The sequence below is a fragment of the Pan paniscus genome, chromosome X (assembly GCF_029289425.2).
Source record: "Pan paniscus chromosome X, NHGRI_mPanPan1-v2.0_pri, whole genome shotgun sequence".
Lineage (NCBI taxonomy): Eukaryota > Metazoa > Chordata > Mammalia > Primates > Hominidae > Pan > Pan paniscus.
This window is the reverse complement of record NC_073272.2, coordinates 8488456-8507261: the sequence shown is the minus strand read 5'-3', so window position 1 is coordinate 8507261 and position 18806 is coordinate 8488456. Positions and strand designations below refer to the sequence as shown.

Here is an 18806-nt window from a genome sequence, read left to right as displayed (position 1 = left end):
TTTATTGTGTGTAAATGTGTTTGTAGACTCAAACACCGGGGTGTAGTATTTCAATCAAACAAATTCGATGGAATTATGCAGCTTAATGAGAAAGTGTGTGCTATTTTATTTGGCTTTTTTTTTAACCTCAGAGGCAGACCATGCTAAATTAAAACAGTGATCCAACCACAGTGACTGGCATTTCTACCACTGGTTAAAATTATACTTACATAGCACAGGGAATGAATTTTGTATGCTCAACACTCTCAAGAATGTTGTGGATTCTCCATACATGGAAAATTATAATAATTGTTTTACTTGTTAGTTCTTTCAGATCACTAATTGATTTTCCTTTTCATATTTGAATTGTAGAGTACCCTTAAAATGTTTTATTAATTCCTACCATACTTCAGACTCCTTGAAAGCAGGTTTCCACTCTTCAGAAGCAGTTAACTTGTTTTTTGCATTATTTATGAAGGGTATGTTTATTCTTTCTTAGCATAAAGAAGACTTCTTGCATGTGCTGTGTTGTTATCACGGGTAAAGACCATGCACGGATATGGAATTCCAGAGCAGTGCAAGGATGAGGCTCTGGACTCAGACTCCCGAGTTCTGTTCTTGGGTCATGCACTGACCATCTATATAAACTTAGGGATGTAGCTTGAAGTCTCTGTGCCTCATTTGCCTCATTCATAAAATATAAATGGTAATCACAGTCTCCTTCCTAGAGTTTCTGGGAAGGTTAAGGAGAGTCATTAAACGGTTCTTTACTCCTTGTAAATGCTTAACCCATGTGGGTAATTTTTTGGTTAATATTTGCTTATTACCTGGTTTGTTCATCTTTTCATGAAACAGTTGTTTAGCACTCTCTGTGTGCTAGAGACTGTGCTAGTTTCTTGCAAATACAGGGATGAATGCAAGCATGCTTTGGTGGATTTCATGCTTGAGAGGAGACACCAACACATGGGTAGTCTTTTTTATTTTTTATTTTTTTTTAGACAGGGTCTCACTCTGTTGCCTAGGCTGGAGTGCAGTGTCATTATCATGGCTCACTGCAGTCTTCACATCCCGGGCTCAGGTGATACTCTCACCTCAGTCTCCCAAGCAGCTGGGACTACAGGCATGGCTAATTTTTGTGTTTTTTGTAGAGATGGGGTTTCACCATGTTGCCCAGGCTGGGCTTGAACTACTGGGCTCAAGCAATCCACCTACCTCGTCCTCCCAAAGTGCTGGGATTACAGGTATGAGGCACCACACCTGGCCTACTTTTGGTGAGTCTTGAAGGATGAATAGGAGTTTGCCAGGTGGCATTTTGGTATAGGAAATAGTTATTAGAACAAAATAAGGAGAGTGTAATTAAAATGAGTTTTGTATGTGTGGAATCCAGATCCAGCGCACATCTTGTTTTTGTAAAAAAAAAAAGCTTCATTGCAACAAACCCATGCCCATTTATTTCCATATTGTGTATGGTTGCTCTCCCACTGTAGTGGCAAGGTATGAGCAGCTGTTCCATGGATCATATGGTACAAAACGCCTAAAATATTTACTGTCTGACCCATCACATACACAAAAAAAAGCTGGCCAACCTGTGTTCTATACTCTGTTGGTGGCAGCTGATTTCTAAAGCTACTGTCTCTGCATTACCTGATGTTTCATTTTTGCTTTTGTAGCTGTCAACACCTGTGTAATCAATTCCCTACATTCAATGTCCTCTGTGGAAATAGCTAGTGTGATTCCTGGTTTTCTGGTTGGACCCTGTCATAGACTGATTTGTGCTGCTATAACAGAATACTGGAGTCTCAATAATTTATAAAGAACAGAAATGTATTGGCTCGCAATTCTGGATGCTGGGAAGTCCAAGATTTGGGGTCCAGCATCTGGTGAGGGCCTTCGTGCTGTGTCATCTCATGGCAAAAAGTGAAAGGGCAAAGAGGGTGAGAGAGAGCAAGAGCAGTAAGTTACAGAGCAAGACCCTGCCTCAAAGAGAGAGAGAAAGAGCAGGAGGAACTTGGCCTTACATAAGGAACTCACTCCTGTGATAATGACATTAATCCATTCATGAGAGCAGAGCCCTCAATGGCCTAATCACCTCTTAAAGGTCCCGCCTATTAACACTATTGTAATACATTGAGAATTAGATTTCCAACACCTGAACTTTGGGGATACATTCAAACCACAGAATTCTGCCCAGGGCCTCCTGAATTTCTGTTCTTCTTACATGCAGAATACATTTATTACATCCCAATAGCCCCAAAGTCTTAACTCCTTCCAGCACCAACTCAAAAATCCAAAGTCTCATCTAAATCAGATACAGGTAAGATTTGAAGCATGATTTCTTCTGAGGCAAATTTCTCTCAGTTGTGAGCCTCTGAAATCAAACAAGATATCTACTTTCCAAATACAATGGTGGGACAGGCATAGGAGACACATTCTCTCAAAAGGAAGACATAGGTATTTGTAAAGAACAGAAATTTATTGGACTTACAGAAATGTAGGTCCAAAACTCAACAGGGTGAACAACATCAAATCTTAAGGCTCCAGAATAGTATTTCTTGACTCTATATTCCACCTTGTGGATACACTGGGGTGGAAGTTGGGCCTTGAAGGCCCTAGGGGCCCAATCCCCACCATTTTACTGAAGAGCACACAGTTTCTCTGATGAGTTGGGGTCAGGTGCCTGTGGCTTACTGGGCTGGCATTAAATGCTGGTAGCTCTGTAGTTCTGGGGTCTCAGGATTAGGAGGTTACTCTTCTCCCAAAGCTCCACTAGGCATTGCCCTGGTGGAGACTGTCTGCAGCAGCTCCTCCTCTGTCACAGGCCTGTTTCTGGGTCCCCAGGTTGTCATTGACATCCTTTAAAATTTGGGTGGCGGAAGCCATGCCTGCACGGCGCTTGCATTCAGTATGCCTGCAGAATTAGCACCACGTGGACACCACCAAGGTTCATGACTTGTGCCTTCTGCAGTGGGGAGTCAAGCTGAACCTGGGCTCACTTGAGCCACAGCTGGGGCACCTGAGGAGCACTGCACTGGAATGTGGGAAGCAGACACTTCAGGTGGTGCAGGGCAGTGAGTACTGTGGTCCCATGGGCACCATGGGCCTCTCTTTTGACATATTTCCTTTCCCCAGACCTTGGCACTCTGGGCCTGTGATGGGAGGGGCAGAATTGCTAATCTCTGAAATACCTTCAGGATCATTCTCCCATTGTTCTGCTGAATGGCCTCTGGCTTGTTTTATCATGTTAATTTCCTTATCTCTTGGCCACACCCCTGTTTTCCTCTCTTGAAAATGCTCTTTCATTCTTGACCTGGTAGCCAGGCTGAGAATCCTTCAAATCTCCAAGTTCTGTTTCCCTTTTAATTATAAAGTCTGCATTTAAATCATTTCTTTCTTCTCACATTGTATTATATGCAATTAAGAGAAACCACACAGCATCCTGAATGATTTGCTGAATTTCTTGCTCATCAGTCTTAAGTTCTGCCTTATATAAAGTCTTAGGACGTGGACACAATTCAGCCAAATTCTTTGCCACTTGGTAAAAAGGATGGCCTTTCCTTCAGTGTCCAATAAGTTGTTCCTCATTTCCGTCTGAGACCTCATCAGAAGGACCTTTTCTCTTTTTTTTTTTTTTTTTTTTTGAGATGGCATTTCACTCTTGTTGCCCAAGAGTGCAATGTTGGCTGGAGTGCAATGGCGTGATCTCAGCTCACTGCAACCTCCGCTTCCCAGGTTCAAGCGATTTTTCTGCCTCAGCCTCCAGAGTAGCTGTGATTACAGGTGCCCACCACCATGCCTGGCTAATTTTTTGTATTTTTAGTAGAGACTGGGTTTCACCATTGTAAAAAGTAAAGTAGAGGTTCCTCTTCAAAGACTTTCCTCCCCATTTAATTAGGAATAAATAGTAACTTCTCTTAGAAGCAAAATTTATTCAAAGGCCTATGCTAACATTCTTAAATACCGGCTAGCCATGATAAGGAAATTAGTGTACTTTATGTTCTTAGCTCCCACAATTTAGCCTAAATATTTGACCTGGCATGCTTATACTGGTCCAAGCAAGCATTAGGTCATAGCCTGCTCCTCTTCCTTCTTTGAAGGTGTTTTTACCTTTCTCAGCATTCCACAAGTTACTTCCGCCTTCCTTTGTTCTCCTCTACCTTTGCCTCTTTTAAAAAGTTATAAGTTGCTAGCCAGTTGGAACAAATACAGAATATGAGGTCCCATTCCAGCCAGTGGAAACCGGACACAGCAGTAGGGTGGATGCATAAGGTTATAAATGACCCTATCTCCTTTGTTTGGTATACTCTGACAAAACTGCTGGAGCGTGTACCCTTTCTGCAGGAAGTAAAAATGGCCTTGCTGAGTAAATTAAATTTATGTTCAAGTGCTATTTCCTTATGGCACTGGGGAACAAGCATTTCAAACAACCATGTTGGTCAAGCTGGTCTGGAACTCCTGACCACCCACCTTGGTCTCCCAAAGTGCTGGGATTACAGGCATGAGCCACCACGCCCAGCCTCTTTACTCTTTTCTACCAGCATTGTGATCACCACCACTTAAGTAATCTCTAACAAGTTCCAGACTTCCTTTACAACTCTCCTTTTCTGAGCCTTCATCAGAATTGCCCTTAACATTACATTTATGGCAATGTATACTTTTTCTAGCCTGCTCTTCCAAATTCTTTCAGCCTCTACCTATTACCTAGTTCCCAAGCCACTGCCAAATTGTCAGGTATTTGTTAAAGAAGCAACCCCACTTCTAAGTACCAGTTTTCTGTCTTAGTCTTTTCTGTGCTGTTATAACAGAATACCACAGCCTGGATAATTTATAATGAAGAGGAATTTATTGGCTCACAATTCTGGAGGCTGGGAAGTTCAAGACTGAGAGGCTGGCATCTGGTGAGAGACTTTGTACTGTGTTATCACATGGCAGAAGGCAGAAGAGCAAAGAGAAGGTGAGAGAGAGTGGAAAAGAGAGCTGAACTATTTTTTTTTTCAATAAGAAACCCACTCCTGAGATAAACTCATTCCCATGATAAGGGCATTAATCCATTCATAAGGGCAGAGCCTTCATGGCCTAATCACCTCTTAAAGGTCCCTCCTCTTAAACCTGTTGCATCAGGGATTAACTTTCCAATGCCTGAACTTCCAGGGACACATTCAAACCATAGCCGACCTTGACTGATGGAACACTATCTAGCTCTCTTTAACCATATCTTCAACTCCTCCCCTGGGCTCAGGCTGCATGCATCAGCAGTTATTTGGGATAAGGCACAACACTGATACTTCTAGTAAAAGGATAGATGAGAATTTCCCATTATGGAAGTGGTTTTCTTTAAATTTTTCATCTGCCTTTCATTGTTTAGTCATGGCTTCATTGGACATGATGAGGTGAATCCGTTCTCATTCTCATCTCATCTGAGAGATGTGTGCCCTTAGGCTCACATAGGTGATGCCGTGTAGAAGATGCCAGGCAGTGGAAAGGAGGGGGCTTTTCAAAGCAGACCCAACAGAGTACAAAACACATAACTCACCAGGAAGTGACTCCTGCCATTAAGAATGGAATCAGGACCCTTCTATGGTGGCTTTTGGTTGCAAAGTCCATGACAAACAGAGTTGTGCCTAGCTAGGTTGGGCCATAGTCAGAGGGATAAAATTCAGTCTTGGTCAAGAAGTACTTAATGTTAGGCATTTTGTACACCATAACAGCAAAGCATCCTTCTCTTTCTAAAAATATATTTATAAAGAATTTGCTGAAAATGAACACTTTACAGTTGCAGAGACAGAAGCTAAGAACATTCTGCAAACAGGGTCACCACCTCCAGCCCAGATAGTTCAGACTGATGTTTTTCAACATCTTTCCTGTGTTTTGGGCATTTTCCCCTCCCCACAAAAGTTTAATACAGATATATTACATATCTGTTTATGTACTGCATGCATTTCTATACTTTACTGATAAAGATAGTTTGATTTTTTTTTTTTTTTTTGCCCTAAAAATCTATTTTTTTCCCTAAGGAGCAATGTTTGCCCCCACTGAAGATGCATAGTTAACAAGAAATAGTAGTGGCCGGGCGTGGTGGCTCATGCTGTAATCCTAGCACTTTGGGAGGCTGAGGCTGGCAGATTGACTGACAACACAGTGAAACCCCGTCTCTACTAAAATACAAAAAAATTAGCTGGGCGTGGTGGCATGCGCCTGTAGTCCCAGCTACTTGGGAGGCTGAGGCAGGAGAATCACTTGAACCTGGGAGGTGGAGGTTGCAGTGAGCTGAGATCGCACCACTGCACTCCAGCCTGGGTGACAGAGCGAGACTTCATCTCCAAAAACAAACAAACAAGAAATAGTAGCATTGAATGGGCAGAAAAGGAATTTAGACCAGATAGAAAGGAGATTTATCTTCATTATCACACTGGCTACAGAGTCTTATATGTTCCTGAGTAACACAATGCACAAAATGTCCATATATCTACACAAGTAGCTAATTATTGTTTGCATATATGTGTCGTGTATATGTTTATATTGTTCAGGGGTAATATACAAGCCCTATAGTTTAAACTGTGTGTAGTTTAATTAATGAATGGAGTTTAAATTATTCTTAACATATTTTTCTGTCATTTTTTACATAATTCGGAAATAAAAGCATAGGATCCTCTAAATATTATGTTATATAAGTGACTTACTGAGTGGACAAATTCTGGTGCTCATTGTGAGCAAAACTGGTTAAGCAATATGTTTTAGGGAAAAAAGCCTCATTAAAATCTGTTTTCCCATCCTAATTATAAAAGCGACAATTTCTGTTGAAAATATGGATATAGTAGAAAAGCATAATGAGAACTAAAAAATTGTCTGTGATCCTAGCACTGAGAGAAACATCACGGTCAATGTCTTGGTGTCTGCATACACAAACATAATCTGGTTATGTTAAGAAGGCATATAAAGAACTAAAAGTCGACCAGCCTAAGCAACATAGCAAGACCCATCTCTACAAAAAACAAAAAGAATACCTGGGCATGGTGGCATGCACCTGTAGTCCCAGCTGCATGGGAGGCTAATGTAGAAGGATCATTTGATCCTAGGAGTTGGAGGATGCAGTGAGCAACGATCATGCCACTGCACTCTAGCCTGGGCAACAGAGGAAGACCATGTCTCTAAAAGGAAAAAAAAAAAAGGAACTAAAAGTTAAAAAAGGACAAAGGTCTCCAAGATAGACAGAAGTACCTCACTATGTAGTAAAGAATTTAATCTTGTTCAGCAAGAAATCTGCCCAGGGAGGTGATCCCAAAGCCCTTGGAATGTCAAGCCTGGTAGGATTGACTGCCTGATAGCCTTGGGTCACTGCATAGTTTAGTAATGTGATGTCAGGTAGGAGGCTGGTCATGCCAGAGTCTTATCAGTGGAATGTAGGGCAGGGTCTTTGACCCATGCAGCATCAGGTTGACCTCCTGAGGGGCTGGAGATGGAGATCTGCCCCATGGGCAATCATCAATACCCGTGTGATAGAGCCCCAGTGAAATCTCTGGACTCAATTCTCAGGTGGCCTTTCCAGGTTGGACATACTCCATGCATACTGTCACATAGCAATGCAGGGAAAGCAACACTGCCCATGACTCCACAGGGACAGGACATCTGGAAGCTCAATATTTGCAACTTTTCCAGACTCTTTTCTGTATGCCTTTTACCTGGGCTGACTTAAATCTGTCTCCTTTAGCTGTAATGAACCATAACCATATGCATAACACCTTTCAGTGACTCCTGTGAGTCCTTTTAGCAAATTATTAAAACAGGGTAGTTTTGTGAACCTACTTGAAATTGGAGTGATTGTGAGAAGCGAGCCAGCCCGGAGGACTGCCCCTCTAACCTTGCAGTTGGCTGACACGGACTGACACGGAGCCATCTATATGAGAGTGACCACAAGAGGGGTAAAAGCCGAGAGGAGCCAGTATGTGGTGAGAAGGATGCAGTGCATGGTTCCAGCCAGGATGCTGGAGAGCTCTCCTGGGGGTTTCTAGCACAGCACTGTCAATCAGGACTGGAAAGTTCATCCCCTCTACAGTATGGCACATGCATGGACTGACCCTGTTTAACAAACTGGGAAACAAAGGAGCCCAGAATATTATCAAGTGCCAAAGAATGTAAGAAACAATGTGTTCAGTGTAAAAGGAACAGTTGTTGAGGGCTGTATTAGTCCATTCTCACACTACTAATAAAGACATACCGAGACTGGGTAATTTATATAGGAAAAAGGTTTCATTGACTCACAGTTGCCCAGGGCTGGGGATGCCTCAGGAAACTTACACTCATGGTAGAAGGGGAAGAAAACACATCCTTCTTCACATGGCAGCAGCAAGGAGAAGCGCAGAGCAAAGGGAAGTGGGAAGTGGGAAGTGGGAAAGGGAAGTGGGTATAAAACCATCAGATCTCGTGAGGACTCACTCACTATCATTGAGGAAAGCATGGAGATAACCACCCTCATGATTCAATTACCTCCCACCAGGTCCCTCCCATGACAAGTGGGGATTATGGGAACTACAATTCAAGATGAGATCTGGGTGGGGACACAGCAAAACCATATCAAGGGCATAGTGATCAACAAGAGCTTTCTGGAGGAGGTGGGCTTCAGCCAGGCTTGGAGGATAAGTGACATTTGGAGAAGCAACTTGGAGAATGGGGGCTATAGGGGTGAATGTTCAATGCACTGCTGCTTAGGGAATGTTCTTGCTGCAGGGCACAGACCCTGACATTTCTGTAGGAGTGTGTCCGTGCAGTAGAACTCCAGGAATCAAATTTGAAAAGTTTATGGTTGATCTTGAACCTCTGGCTAAACAATCTGGGTTCTATCCTACCTATTTTATGACTTCCTCTCTTTCCCTATGGCCTCAGGAAATTGGTTTCTTCATTTGAAAAAAAAAAGTGGTGTATTAATATTTAACTTACATTTCTTATGAAATGTAAGTAGGAAATGTATATAAAATATTTATTAGACTCCCTCATACCTTTTGAGATGCTCAAAATATGGGTTTTCTTTTATCCCAACCATGAACAGCCTCCAGGTTTAAGCAGGAGAGTTCTATGAAAAATGTGATGTTTAATTTTTTTTCTAGACGAAAGAAAAGAACAAAGATGGAATTGAATTAGAAATAAATTGAAAACAGAAAAAAGAAACCCAATTGAAGTAAGATATAAATATAACACCAGATATTTTTAAATTAACATTTCTTTTAAATTTCACGGTCAAAACTAAACAAGGAGTAACTAACAGTGGGAAAACTTCACAGACACTGTCTTTACCAGGTGATCATGGCTAACATCATAATGATAAATCATGTGAACCCCTAATATGATATGATGAAAAGTGCTCCTCACCGCTAAGATCTTCTTCCCCAAAACCTATAACTCTAGTTTAATCATCAGAAAATATCAGACAAACCAAGATAGAGGGACTAAGACAAAATATGTCTTAGTCCATGTGTGCTGCTATAACAAAATACCTTAGACTGTGTAATTTATAAACAACCGACATTTGTTGTTCACAGTTCTGGAGGCTGGGAAGTCCAAGATCAAGACATGACAGAGTCTGTGTCTGGTGAAGGCTCACCTCCTGGTTCATAAATGGTGCCTTCTTGCTGTGTCCTCACATGGTGGAAGGGCAAAAGGGGGGAACAGCTCCTTACCACCTCTTTTATAAGATCATTAATCCCATTCATGAGGGCTCCACCCTCATGATCTAATCACCTCCCAAATATCTCACCTCCTAATACCACCACACTGGCAACTATGTTTCAACATGTGAATGTTGGGAGAACATATTCAGACCATAGCAATATCAAGGTCACACAAAACAAGGAATTCTGAGAAACTCTTACAGTATAGAGGAGACTAATAGTGACTAATTGTAACAGTGTCCTGGATTGAATCCTAGAATAGAAAAGATCATTATTGGAAAAACTGTGGAAATCCTAATACAGCCTGTAATGCAGTTAGTAGTTCTGTAACAATGATGGTTTCATAGTTTTGACGAATGTGCTTTGGTTGTGTAAGATGTTAACATTAGGGGAAGCTAAGATATATGGGGAATCTCTGTACTATCTTCATAACTTTTCTGTACATTTAAAATGATTTCAAAATAGAAATTTTACTCTAAAAAATTACTACCAAAGGAGAAAAGAGTCAAGGAAAAGAAAATTGTTCCTAATCCACTATGGACTGTACAAATATATGTAATGCCCATTGAACACTTACTTTCTGTGATATTCCATTTTCTCAATAATGGGTGTTTCCATATAGCAGGATTGGAGATGAGCTTATTGAGTCCCTAAATAAAATAGTGATCCAGGAATATTCTGGGATGACTTCAGTTGTAGCTCCTGTATTTAACAGTTATCAAGAGTGAAATTAACTACCCAGGTTTTAGTTTTAATATGTGTCTTCTCCCACAGGGCCCAAAATCCCATGAAGTTATTGGTGCTGCAAACTCTTTCTTCTCCTCTAAGAAACTAAGGGCAACAAGCATTTCTTGTCATTGTTAGCTATCCCTGGCATTGACATTTTATTCTAAACATTTAGGATCTAATGAATAGATATTCTGAAAAAGTTCCAGCCAATTCAGAGTGTTCTGCAACCAAGGAAGGCATGCCGACTGCAGCACTATAACACATCAGCTGCAGTTGTAAGCCAGGCACTGTGCACAGTAGCGGTTTGCAGCAAGTTGTAGAAATGGGCCATTTCCACTTAAGAGCATCAACCACCATTGCATTTATGCCTGGCTGAGCTGGGGAGGTTGTCTTCATGCAGGCATCTTCTAAATGGTTTCAGGTGTCATTATCCCTCCACTGGTAGAGGCCATGGAGAATGTGACCATAGCATAAATAGAAGCTCCAGTTCCCATTCCTTTGGTAGATATTTTCATGAAGAGCAAAATATGGTGCTGGAGTCCTCTTGAGATGTCATGGAACTAGAGCCATAGGATCCCTAGAGTAAAGAGTTGAGTAGAATAAGGATTTATCAGTTATTGGAAGAATACAGAACAAAATATCCAGCATTTTGTTGGATGGCTCGATAGATAGATATGATGGATGGGTAGATATAATGGATGGATGGATGGATGGATGGATAGATAGATTAGATGGATGGATAGATAGATAGATAGATAGATAGATAGATAGATAGATAGATATGATGGATGGATGGATGGATAAATGGATGGATGGATGATAGGTAGATAGGTAGATAAATGTAGATAAATGAGATAGATTTTATATACATGATACTTATATCTATATTTAGAGAGATAGAGATTTATTATAAGAAATGGGTTCATGCAATTGTGGAGGCTGACAAGTTCTAAGATCTGCAGGGTGAGTTTGGAAGCTGGGGATCCAGGAGCACTGATGATGTTGTTTCATTCTAAAGTCCTGCAGGCTTGAGACCCAGGAAGAGCCAGTGTTTCAGTTTGAGGCTGAAGGCAGGAAAAAAAAAAAAACACACAACCAAGGTCTCAGCTCAAAGCTAGTTAGGCAGAAGGAGTTCTCTCTTACTGAAGGAAAGGTCAGTCTTTTTGCTCTACTCGGGCCTTCACCTGATTGGACGAAGTCCACCCACAGTAGAGTGGGCCATCTGCTTTCCTAAGCCTACCTATTTACGGGACACTGTCATCCAAACCTATTTAAATGTTAATCTCATTTTTAAAAACATGACTTCTAACCAATAGAAATGACTAACTGATGGCCAGACGCGGTGGCTCACGCCTGTAATCCCAGCACTTTGGGAGGCCGAGGTGGGTGGATCACGAGGTCAGGAGATCAAGACCATCCTGGCTAACATGGTGAAACCCTGTCTATACTAAAAATACAAAAAATTAGCCGGGAGTGGTGGTGGGTGCCTGTAGTCCCAGCTACTCTGGAGGCTGAGGCAGGAGAATGGCATGAACCCGGGAGGCGGAGCTTGCAGTGAGCTGAGATCACACCACTGCCTTCCAGCCTGGGCAACAGAGCAAGACTCTGTGTCAAAAAAAAAAAAAAAAAAAAAAAAAAAAAAAGAAATGACTAACTGATGAGAAATAAGTTAAGTTATAAAACTATGACTCCATCTTTTTTTGTGTGTGTGTGAGACAGAGCTTTGCTCTGTCACCTAGGCTGGAGTGCAGTGGCATGATCAAGGCTCATTGCAGCCTCCACCTCCCTGGTTCAAGTGGTTCTCCTGCCTCAGCCTCCTGAGTAGCTGGAACTACAGGCATGCACCACCACTCCTGGCTAATTTTTGTATTTTTAGTAGAGACAGGGTTTCACCATGTTGGCCAGGCTGGTCTTAAATTCCTGACCTCAAGTGATCTGCCTGCCTCAACCTCTCAAAGTGCTGAGATTACAGGTGTGAGCTGCCACACCCAGCCTGACTCCATCATTTTTACCAGACTCTTTCTATTGGAAGCGAGCAGCCATACTGGAGACAGGGCAAGGTCCCATTTCCACATGGCCAGGAATTGAGGGTAGCTTCAAGCCAATAGCCTACAAGGAATCACATCCTCCCAAGAGCCATGTGAGTTAGCTTGGAAGCAGATTCTTCCCCAATGGAGCCTTCAGATGGATGATATGAGATCCCAGCCCTGGCTGGCACCATGATCACTGCTTCATGAATGATCCAGAAGAAGATACTTAGTGGGCTAAGCTGTGCCCGGATTCCTGACCCAGAGAAACCATAATACATGTGTGTTGTGTTAAAAAGATAAAATTTGGATGTAATTTGTTTTTCAGCAGTAGACAATTAATACAGGGAGTTTTGACATTAACATTTAACATAAGGGTAATGAAAAGCAATATTTATAAACAGAAAAAGAAAGAACATTTTATTTAATAGAGTTATCTGCAGAAAGATTAAGCAATTAGCAGTTGGGGGTGAGAGATGAGCCTTAACTGATGTACAAGAGGAACAATACATGGTTGCTGAATAGTCTCTTAAAGAAAAGCAGACCCTTTGGTTTTATGGAGCGTGGAGTTTAGTGGTGTATATGGGTTTAAGGGCTGTGCTTCACTGGAAAGATACAGATCATCCAAGGAGGAAAAGGATAAGGAGGAGGGAGAATAGGAGCAAGAAGATAGTGAAAAGCACACAAGGTGATAAAGATCTGGAGGATTGAGTCAAACCCCTCCATCTCACTTGTGATACATTTAATAAAGTTTTCATAACAAATCTCAAAGTACTTAGTGGGAGTGGACTTCTCATCGAAAGCAAGGACAACAAATTCTGCATGCCATTTGTCTCAGGCCACTCGGATGAAGAGACCGCCTTCTTTCTGGGTTGTTGATATAGTGTATGTATATGTCAAGGACCACCCAACTCCAGATATATGATTTCAGTAATATGATTTATGTTTCTGTTCTGATATATCATGGTGCCATGGGTTGACCTAATGTGTCACCATCTCTGACTTCTGTGCAATGGCAAAGGATTGGCTTAGGAAACACCAACATCATGTGCCCCCATTGCGAACACAGCTCATCACCACTGTCCTTAAATTATATTCCAGTTCTGCCTCCTCGCTGAGCATGATACCAGTCTAGTTGTTTAAATTTCCATGGAAGTGGACAGTTCCCTTATGCTCCACAGACGCTAGATTGAAAAACCCTGGAACATCCATGTCTTTACTGTTTTATCCATTTCAGAGACATTCATTGTGTTGGAATGACCCAATCCACATTCTGGGATGGAAAATGATCCACAACACTGCCTTGAGCTGAACACACGATATGCAAACTATGGAAAATGATCATGTACAAGAAAATATTCTTGTTTTCTTTAGCATCATCTAAAACCTTAATATTCAGGCACAGTCTGGGACCAATAGCGTGGGCTTCACCTGGGAGCTTGTTGGAAATGTGGACCATTGGACCCCACCCCAGCTCTGCTGAATTAGAATCTACAATTTTAACAAAACTCCCCAGTGGATATGTGTGCACATTAATGTTTAAAAAGCTCTGTTCTCAAATATGAAACATGAAATATCAGCTGCCCCCACTGATAAAATGGGAAGTGAGCAAAAGAGACCAGAGTTGGTATTTAGGAGTCTGACTGCGGGGCTGGAAGGGCAGTTTCTCAATCTCTCAGCCTCTGCATGCTCTGAGAGTCTCAAAGGAGTAACGTAGAAGACAAGGTGTCGGTTTCACCCAAGGGCACTTATTTAAAGAGTGATTGAGAAAGGCATTCCTTTCCTCCCCTTTTCTAAAGCCTGCAAATAGCTGTCAGAACCAAAGAATAATTTTAGGTGAGTTCTCTCCTGAGTCAATATAAAAATAGTGCTTTTGTGTACTAGGAGAATGGGCCTCACTCTATCTAAAACTTCTTCGTTTGTTTTATCTGCAGCCACAAGTCATGGAGGCAGGAAGGGCAGGGAATCATGTTAGATGTCTAATATTCCTCCTTTTTGTTTTTCCTTTTAAGAGGCTGGCTGTGAAAGATAGTATCATTTGAAAGCCCAAAGGACAATATTGTGGTTAGACGCTTGTTCTGTGTAAAGGACAAATGGAATTGCTCAAATTTTAGCATCTGTCTATAACTTTAACCACTGTCAAATTATGAATGATATGGTGTATAATTTTCCCTGGATTTATGTGCAATTCAAACAGCTTTATTTTTATTTATTTATTTATTTATTTATTTTTGAGACAGGGTCTCACTACGTCTGGTGTGATCACAGTGCACTGTAACCTTGAACTCCTGAGCTCAACTGATCCTCCCACTTCAGCCTTGCATGTAGCTGGGACCACAGGAATGTGCCACCATACCTGGCTAATTTTTAAATTTGTTGTAGAGATGGGTTCTCACTATGTTGCCCAGCTGGTCTTGAATTCCTAGCCTCAAGGAATCCTCCTGCCTTGGCCTCTCAAAGCGTTGGGATTACAGGCGTAAGCCACTACACCCAGCCTCATACAGCTTAATATTTTTTAAAGCACATTTTATGTGGTTACTACTTCAATTAATAACTTTTGGGTCCACCTTAGTGATAAAATGTAAGCAATCTATGAATCTGTTCATTCCCAACTGCCATTTATAGTTGCACCCTCCTCAACTATGCCATTTTTGTGTATTTGTTGAGACCAAGACAATATATAATGCAACTTTCAGCCGGGTGCAGTGACTCATGCCTGTAATCCCAGCACTTTGGGGGCCGAGGTGGATGGATCACCTGAGGTCCACTTGAGGTCAGGAGTTCAAGACTAGCCTGGCCAACATGGTGAAACCGCATCTCTACAAAAATACAAAAAAATCAGCAGGGCGTGGTGGTGCGTGCCTGTAGTCTTAACTACTCGGGATGCTGAGGCAGGCGAATCACTCGAACCCAGGAGGCGGAGGTTGCAGTGAGCCAAGATGGCACCACTGCACTCCAGCCTGGGCAATAGAGTGAGACCCTGTCTCAATACAAAAAAAAAAAAAAAAAAAGAAAACCAGAAAAACAAAAAAACAAAAAAAAAACAGGCAATATAGAATTCAACTTTTAAAACAGCTTTTCTTTTTCAAAGCATCAAATTAATCCATGTTTACTTTACACCTAGAAAATACCTATAAGCATAAAGAACACTGTGAAGACTAACAACAAACCCACCACTGGAATGATTCATGTTTCATATATGTTTGTGTGACCTTCCATACTTTATTCAGTGTAGCAAAACTTTTAATATTTTTCCATAAGACAGGATCATTATGTAATCGCTGCTTTGTGATTTTTTTTACATTTCAGATATGATTCACGTCTTTCTGTACAATACACATAATTCTTTGAGATCATTGGTTTTGGGTACACATTACTCCATTTGAGAGCTTTCCACATTTTGCCTCCCCTGTCCCAGTATTGGGCAATAAAGTTGTTGTCAGTTCTGCTAAAACAACCTTGTAGCTAAATCATTCCTTATATTGTCAACTGAAGAAAACAAGGTACATAAATTTGGAAAGAAGAGCTTTATTTCTTATAAAGGGTTGTAGCCTGTAGGGTGGCTGTTCTGACAGACTGGGAAATGTAGCCTGTGGCCAGAAGACAGAAACAGACACTTCGAGGGAGGGGCAAAGGGAACAGGAAATTATGCTGAGCAGGGTGGTTGAATATACATATTCAATAAGCTATAAGAGGCATCACAGATATTCATGAAAGAAGAAACGTGTGTATTTGCAGTGGAGCTTCATGCCCCTTCATGTGTCCCATGTACAAGGAATGGTGATGTTAGCATGATCCCAGGGTTGAGTTCTCAGCCTTCTGATGTCAGAAGGTGAAGCAGAAGACACTAACACCCTCATTGCACATTCTCCATAGACGAGCCAGAACCACTCCATGGTCAGGGTCTCTTATCAGGAAGAAATACTGGTTGGTTGCTGTGCTGAAATCCCAAAGGGTAGGGGCAGCATCGGGCAGTTGGTTGATATCAGCAGTGGAGTCTTTGGAAAGGGCTGGTTTCTATTTAACCCTTAGGGAAGCAAGTCTAATGGTGGTTAGCGAGGGATGGGGTATAACGAGGTGTGTCTGACACCCCGTCTCGTCGTGGCCTTCAGTTTTCAAGGTTATTCTGGGGTCCCTTTGGCTAAGAGATGTTTCATTAAGTCAGTTGTGGGGCTTAGAATTTTATTTTTAGTTTACAATATTCATGTTTATCTCTTCAGGCTGAATTCCCAAAGTTTGAGTTTCCGAGTCCAAGTGTGTGCACAACTTTATGATTTGCTTTTTTTTCTGTGTTTCTTTTTTTTCAATTTATGCATTTTTCTGCAAGGTGTAAAAGTCCCCATACTGGTGCTTTCCTGAAAACTCTTGGGAACCCTCTTAAAAACATTCTTGCAATTTTCATAAATTGAAAAGGAGTAATTTCATCTTTTTAATAAACATTTCTTTGATTTCTTTGTGTATATTGACCATTTAGATTTTATTCATCAATGGTTGCCTTAACTTCTTTGGCCACTTTTTCATTAATATTTCCAAGTAGCTATAGTTTAAAGACAGACAAAATACAAACATATTAGATTTTAAAGCATATACAGAAAAACATCTAAATATTTGTTTTTAATGACAAAAAAGGGGAAAAAACACAGGTATGTTTGTGCACATTGGAAATCACTGCCTTCTGATTCCCAGGCTTCTTCTAAGTCTCTCCTTCAACTTTGTGGCTTGCTGATGTAACCAAGTTGGGTCTAGGAGCTTCTGGATCCTTCCACATACAACACACTGTTGACATCAAACCGAACTAGGGTCCACTCACCCGGTACCCCAAAGCCAAACACTGACATCAGGATTGCAGTAAGAGGAAGTGAAGTATTTATTGAGGGCAGCAAGCAGGGAGAATCAAGCAGCTCAGGCTTAAGACCTGACCTCCCTGATGGCTTGCAGGTGGAGGTTTTAAAAGGCAGGGAGGCAGAGGTTACAGGCAAAGCCATAAGTTAATACATGGAGGCCATACGTCGGTTTTACCTAAAAAAGGTGAGACATCTCGATTTCAGGGGAGTGGCCTACAGGTCATAGGTGGATTCAAAGTTTCTCTGATTTGTGATCGGATAAGGAGGCAAAGTTTTGTCTAAAAATTTGGGATCAGCAGAAAGGAATGCTGAGCTCTGGTCCATGGGCATGACTTCCTCTAGGCCCCTCAGGAAGAAATTTAGAACAAAGAGTTGCAGTCGGAGCTCAGTCCTCAGTTGCCCCTTGTCTGAGGTCTACATGCCAGTGGATCCATTTTTTCAGGGATCCAGGCTTCTGAAAAACAACTCAGGAACATATGCTAAGATATTATCTTTTGTTTCTATAGGGACCCAAACAACTCTTGGCTATGAGCTTCCTTGGCTATTGTTTTAGGCTACTATTCCCTTCTGGCTTATCAAGTTGCTCTTTTACTTCTCAGGGCCAGCTAGGTGCCTGGAATTTCCCTTGAAGGAACTCTAGATTTTGCCTTATTTCCATGCTTGGGAACAGGGGATGGGTGGGGGGTGGGCCCCTAAGAGGGGTCCCTGATGTATCTCACTCTCAATATATATAGCATGTTTTTCAAATAATGTGGAATCATTCCATGTATTAGTTCATTTTCACACTGCTGTAAAGATACTGCCCGAGACTGGGCAATTTATAAAGGAAAGAGGTGTAATTGACTCACAGTTCTGCATGGCTGGGGAGGCCTCAGAAAACTTACAATCATGGCAGAAGGCAAAGAGGAAGCAAGCAACTTCTTCACAAGGTGGCAGGAGAGAGAGAGAACCCCAGGGGAAAGTGCCATTTATAAAATCATCAGATCTCGTGAGAACTCACTCACTATCATGAGAACAGCATGGGGGAAACCACCCCCATGATCCAATCACCTCCCACCAGGTCCCTCCCACAACACATGGGGACTACAGTTCGAGAGGAGATTTGGGTGGGGACTCAGCCAAACCATGTAATTCCACGTATTCTTTTGTGCGTAGATCTTAGATAGTTGGCTCCACAAAAATGACCAAATGGAAGGAATGAAATTTGGACTTCTTTCTAATTTTTTTTTCTAACTCTGTTCATATAAAATGGTGTAGCCATGGCCTTAGGTTACAAATCATTTCTAGTGCAGGAAAGTTGGGTTACAATATGATACTTAATATCTCATGGGTGTGTCTGTCAGTTGTTTCCAGTTTCTCGCTCTTATGTAAATGTCCCTTGCAAACAGGTCCTATGCTTCCTGTGCATATAGAAGCAAGCTGAACCCACTAAGCACAGAGCACAAGCAGAGACCACTGGCAGGGACTGGTTCCTGCCTCCAAGAACAACAGCCCCCATCCCTGACCTTGCCCAAAACTTCGGGGCTACCACTTCCTTTCCTGTGTCAACTGGGCAGAGCTGGTGGGTT

At 41.7% G+C, this 18806-nt stretch overlaps 1 protein-coding gene across 1 annotated transcript in view; it reads left to right on the top strand.

Annotated features, from left to right (window-relative positions):
• Positions 1-18806, top strand: part of LOC117978593 (variable charge X-linked-like) — a 433542-nt gene that overhangs the window by 14883 nt on the left and 399853 nt on the right. The gene's annotated exons all lie outside the window — the stretch shown is intronic.